Source organism: Carettochelys insculpta, chromosome 6 (assembly GCF_033958435.1).
Source record: "Carettochelys insculpta isolate YL-2023 chromosome 6, ASM3395843v1, whole genome shotgun sequence".
Taxonomy (NCBI): domain Eukaryota; kingdom Metazoa; phylum Chordata; order Testudines; family Carettochelyidae; genus Carettochelys; species Carettochelys insculpta.
In genome coordinates, this window is record NC_134142.1 from 62,169,728 (window position 1) to 62,175,727 (window position 6,000).

The window sequence follows — 6,000 nt, forward strand, 5'->3', positions numbered from 1 at the left end:
AATATCCAGAGGAGGTTTGAATGGTAATGGAGCTTTATTCCAGGAGAGCCCAAGGGCTGTTAACAAGGCTTAAATCCTTCACTTCCCGCCTGTGAGATGCCTTTATTGGTGTAAGATGTTATCTTTCTACAGAGGGTTAATTGTATGCCTTTAGGGTACAGTAAGAAGAAGCCACACACAAGGCAGACTCTGTAAACAAACAGACAGGCTTTAGAATACACAGTCTGAGGCAAAGCAGGACAGGCTGGTGCACAGAACTCATTACTAGGAAATTCTCTGAAGCTCATTTCTGAGGCCTTTGCTTGGAGAGAGGTCATTAAGCTCTAATTAATGGCTTTAGGAGTTACATGGATCCGCTGTGATTTCCATTAGGTGGAGGCTAAAATGTCAGTCCAGTATTGGCATTAGACAGAACTTGGCATTGTTCCTGACACAGGCTTGGTGACTGGCACTGCCTAAAAGCTCACACACCATAGAAAAACATGCAGCTTTTTCCTCTGTCTCGGTGATGGGTAATTCTTTAATGAACTTGCTGGCTCATTACAAGTATCAGAGAGGTAGCTGAGTTAGCCTGTATCTTTAAAAGCAACAAGAAGTCCTGTGGTACCTTATAGGGTAACAGATTTTTTGGAGCATAAGCTTTCATGGGCAAAGACCCCCTTGGTCAGACGCATGGGGGGGGAGCGTTCAGAGGAGGATTTGCCTCCTTCCTAGCTGAGTTGCACACAGTCACCCCAGGCCCCTTGCTTTTGGGAACCACATGGCGACCACGTCAACCATCCCATGGAGAGGAGGGATGGGGCATTATCCAAGGCCAACGGTTAGGTGATGGAGGCAGCAGGGGTCATCTCCCCTCTCTGCCACACTCACCACAAGGATGGCAGGAGCAGCAGCCTGCTCCGACCTGCTTCAACATGCCAGGGGTCGGCAAACCAAAATAGCAAGAAGAGCCATTTTTTTCGAATTCAGTAAAAAAACTCAATAATGCAAGATCCACGATGCATGTGAATACAAGACGGTCCTTAATAAATAACGTAAAACCTTATTTTTTGTAACCTCTGTTTTAAGAGCAGCACGCGCACAAAGATTTGTAATGCAATACATGTTTACTGCAGGACGTTCACAAACTTTTTGCATACAGAACTCTATTTCCTCACACATTACATGTGTGTTCGGACCACTGCCTTCCTGACTTTCACTCCCAAACCTTTCCTCTCTCTGGAGGGCACTACAGGGAGTTAATCCAACGTTTCGAGATCACATATCATGTAAAAATCAGGAGTGGTTTGTTTGTTTGTTTGTTTGTTTTTTTAACTTTGCAATTATAGCGTTGGGAGCCACAAAGAAGTCCTTAGAGAGCTGCACGCAACTCTGGAGCCCTAGTCTCACTTAAATTTGGCATTACAGCTGCAAGTGCAAAACGAGTCACTGCACAGGCAATGAACAGTTGCGCATCTGTAGGGAGGCGAAGTGGCCTCTCATTGAGCTGGAGAGGGAGGGAGCACTCTCTGATACCTGGTGGGCAGAGCCAGGCGGGGCTTGCTCCTCCTACCAGAAGCTAAGGGGTAGGACAGAAAGGACTTTAGCTCCTGCCAGCCAGAACCATGGAAGGAAGCTAATATCTCCAACCTACTGCAGAATCCCAGAGCTGAACTTGTGCTGTCTCATGCCCTAGACCCTTGAGGAAACGACCCAGGAGAAGAGCTGTTGGGACTTCTCTTTGCCTTACGCCCTAAGAAGATGGAGGATCCCTGGACTACAGGAACCCTTGCCCAGACCGTGACAGAAGGAGCCCAGGGAATCCTGGCATTGGTCCAGTTTTGCTGTTGGAACCTGAGACAGTGTGTTTCAGTAGAACCACCCCCACCACCCCTCACCACTCAGAACCCATTGCCATATTTACGGCTCCAAGAGGCCTGCATTTATCTGAACCTTGAGGCAGTTCGTTTGCTCTGTCTGGCCTCAGGGGCTTCAATCATGTTATTTCACAGCCCTGACCCACCACTGCGGCCACAGACACTTCTGCTCAATTTACTAATTCCCTGCTAATGGGCAGCACCCCAGTAATTTATTAAGGAGGAATGGCCTGCCACTGAGCCGGAGGGGGACAGACAGCTGCTAACCCACTACATCATCTAACTGGGAACTTGCAAATACAGTTATCCAGTTTGTGCACAAAATTATGGTAACTGTACGTTTATCAGGAGCGTAACTGTATAATGTAAGTTTCTGCATACCTCAGATGGAAGGTGCTGTAGAAGGGTAAGTACGGTTCATTTAAAAAAGATGGGTCTTTGTTTCCTCACTGCTTCATACTTACAGGGCCTGATCTCAACTTCCTGTGGGTTTAACTAATGGCTGTTCAGCTGGATCAGCAGTCTTGCTGTCCCTAGGCTCTGAATGGGATGCTTCCAACCTGTAGGCCCCACCTTCTACAGCTTACAGAATCCTACAACACTAGAACCAGAAGGGACCTCGAGAGGTCATCGAGTCCAGTCCCCTGTCCTCATGGCAGGACCAAGCACCATCTAGACCATCCCCGATAGATGTCTGTCTAACCTGCTCTGAAATGTCTCCAGTGATGGAGATTTCACAAACTCCCTAGGCCATTTATTCCAGTGTTTAACCATCCTGACAGGAAGTTTTTCCTAATGTCCAACCTAAACCTCCCTTGCTGCAGTTTAAGCCCATTGCTCCTTGTCCTATCCTCAGAGGCCAAGGAGAACAATTTTTCTCCCTCCTACTTGTAACCTTCTAGGTATTTGAAAACCGCTATATTGTCCCATCTAAGTCTTATCTTTTCTAAACTAAACAATCCCAGTTCCTTCAGTCTTCCCTCACAGGTCATGTTCTCTAGACCTTTAATCACTCTTGTTGCTATTCTCTGGACCTTCTCCAATTTCTCTACATCTTCCTTGAAATGTGGTGCCCAGAACTGGACACAATATTCCAACTGAAGCCTAATGAGTGCTGAGTAGAGCAGAAGAATGACTTCTCATGCTTGGCTCTCAACACTCCTGTTAATGAATCCCAGAATCATGTTTGCTTTGTTTGCAACTGCATCACACAGTTGATTCATATTTAGCTTGTAGTCCACAAATCCCTTCCTAGACAGTCATTTCCCATTCTATATGTATGAAGCTGATTGTTCCTTCCTAAGTGGAGCACTTTGCATTTGTCCTTACTAAACTTCACCCTGTTTATCTCAGACCATTTCTCTGCTTTGTCCAGATCACTTTGAATTCTGACCTTATCCTCCACAGCACTTGCAACCCCTCCCAGTGTGGTATCATCCGCAAACTTAACAAGCATACTCTCTATGCCAATATCTAAATAGCTGATGAAGATATTGAATAGAACCAGTCCCTGTTAGCCGATGGCCAAGGATGTTTGGTGAGGTGCCAGCTATGCCCATTTTATACCATCCGTGACTTTAACCGCTAGGACTCACTGTCCCTTCGCGGCGGGCAGCCCGGGCCAGGCTGACAGATGCCCCAAGGTCCTAAACACCCGTGACTTTAACTGCTAGAGCTCAGAGCCCCTTCGCAGTGGGCAGTCAACACTGACTGACAGGTGCCCCAGTGGCAGCACTAAGAGCCTTTCCACACCCGTGACTTTAACCGCTAGGACGCACTGTCCCTTCGCGGCGGGCAGTCAGGATTGACTGACAGGCGCCCCAAGAGTTTGCCCCGTGGAGGCGGCACAACTCAACGCTAGGCTCTTAGTACTCTCACCTAATGGCCAGGCTTTATAGCCAAAACGGCTGAGGTTCTTTAATTGTGTTGGCTGCTTTACAGTAACCCAGGGAAACAAGTCAGGCTTATGCACAAACGGTTACCAAAATTTATTAAACTAGATTCTAATCATGTGGTTACAAAATTGCTAGTGCCTACTTACTTAAATGTATAGATGTTACACACACAAACAAGTTACAAAACTGAAGCCACGATCCCAAAGAAAGAAAACAAAGTATAGAGCTCTATTTCAAAATATGTGTACACTAAAGACAGGAGATCAGGTGTGGGTGCTTCTTACCCTCCTTGCATCTCTCGATTCCAGCGGTGCCAAGCCAGGATCGGTCACTCAATTCCGCGGAAAGACGAATAAGGGACAAGGCTTAGGGACCCTTTTAGCTGCAGAAGCCTTGGGAGGCTGTCACTTATCTGACCAGCAGATAGATAGTGAAAAGCACTCAAAAATCATGGTGCTGTAGGTCCCATACTTATACCTCTGTACTCCTTTATTCTCTTTCTCCTTTCTTATGCCAAATTGGGGCTGGTCTGTCTGGGTGACGCCAGCTCTCGCAAGAGTAGTTTACACTTGCAAGGGAGAGAAACAAAAAGTTTCGACTACTGGACATTACTTTTATTAGGGTAAATATCTTTCCCGTCTGGAATGTAAGTGTGTGTGCATCATGTCATCAGTAGGGGCTAAGAGCCATGTCTGTCACAGCTCCTCTGCCTGCTGTGAGCCTAATAGTTGTATGTGTTCCCAGAGGCACATTGTAGCAGCACACCTGTGCTTTCTCACAGCTTCAAAGGCTGTGCTGGAGTTTATGTTAAGTGCCCTGTTGTTTTGGCTCCCTTGTTTTCCCAGCAATGCTGGTCTGAGAGGGGGCTGGCTGTCTGGCTACAGTCCCAAAACAGACCTTGTGGAACCCCACTTGTTATGTCCTTCCAGCATGACTGAGAACATTAATAACTACTTTCTGAGAACAGTTATCCAGCCAGTTATGAACCCACCTTATCGTAGCCCCATCTAAGTTGTATTTGCCGGCTTCATTGATAAGAAGATCATGCAAGAGCGTATCAAATGCTGGACTAAATAAAGTTCACCTAATATTGCTGGAAGGGACCTTGAAGGGTCATTGAGTCCAGTCTCCCGCCCTCACAGCAGGACCTAGTCACCATTCCTGACAGATTGTTTTTTTTTAAATTCCATTTGCTCCAGATCCCTAAATGGCCCCCTCAAGGGCTGGGCTCAAAACCTCAGGATGCACAAACCACTGAGTTATCCCTTCCGTAACATAGCCACTGCTTAGCCCTTATCCCCAAGACTCGTTATCCTGTCAAAGAACGCTATCAGATTGGTCTGGCATGCTTTGTTCTTCACAAGTCCATGCTGGCTGTTACATATCACCTTATTTTCTTCCAGATGAATTCCTTAATTACTTGCTCCATTATCTTTCCCAGCACAGAAGTTAAACTGACTGGTCTGTAGTTTCCAGAGTTGTACTTATTTCCCTTGGGGACTGAATTAACAGGTTCTGGCATCACGTGGGTTTGTTTGATTCCATTTTGGTTGTACAGGAGGTCCCAGAAGCTACTCAAGCAATATCAGACCAGCACATTTTTCTCACAGACAAATACTATAATGATTAGTAACAAAGAGAAAGTCGTGCTAGTCTATATACTATCAAAACAAAAGAGCAGTAAAGTAGCACTTTAAAGACTAACAAAATAATTTATTAGGTGATGAGCTTTCGTGGGACTGACCCACTTCTTCAGACCATAGTCATACCAGAACAGACTCAATATTTAAGGCACAGAGAACCAAAAATAGTAGTCAAGGTTGACAAATCAGAAAAAAATTATCTGCTCTCTGATTTGCTCACCTTGATAATTTTTTTCTGATTTGTCAGCCTTGATTACTGTTTTTGGTTCTCTGTGCCTTAAATATTGAGTCTGTTCTGGTACGGGTATGGTCTGAAGAAGTGGGCCTGTTCCACAAAAGCTCACCTAATAAATTATTTTGTTAGTCTTTAAAGTGCTACTTTACTGCTTTTTTGTTTAAATACTATAATATGTGCCTCCATGTCATTAATTTCTGACTGACCTCTTTGTGGGGAGAGAATAAGCAAAGCATGGGCCCTTGCCTAGACACAAACCACAAACTCAATATCAGTGACTGAGGTGGGCACTGTAGTGGGCCCTGCCTCAGGGTAGTGCTGTGAGTGTCAACAGATTTGGATTCTATTCTTAGTTGCATATTGCCTTGGGC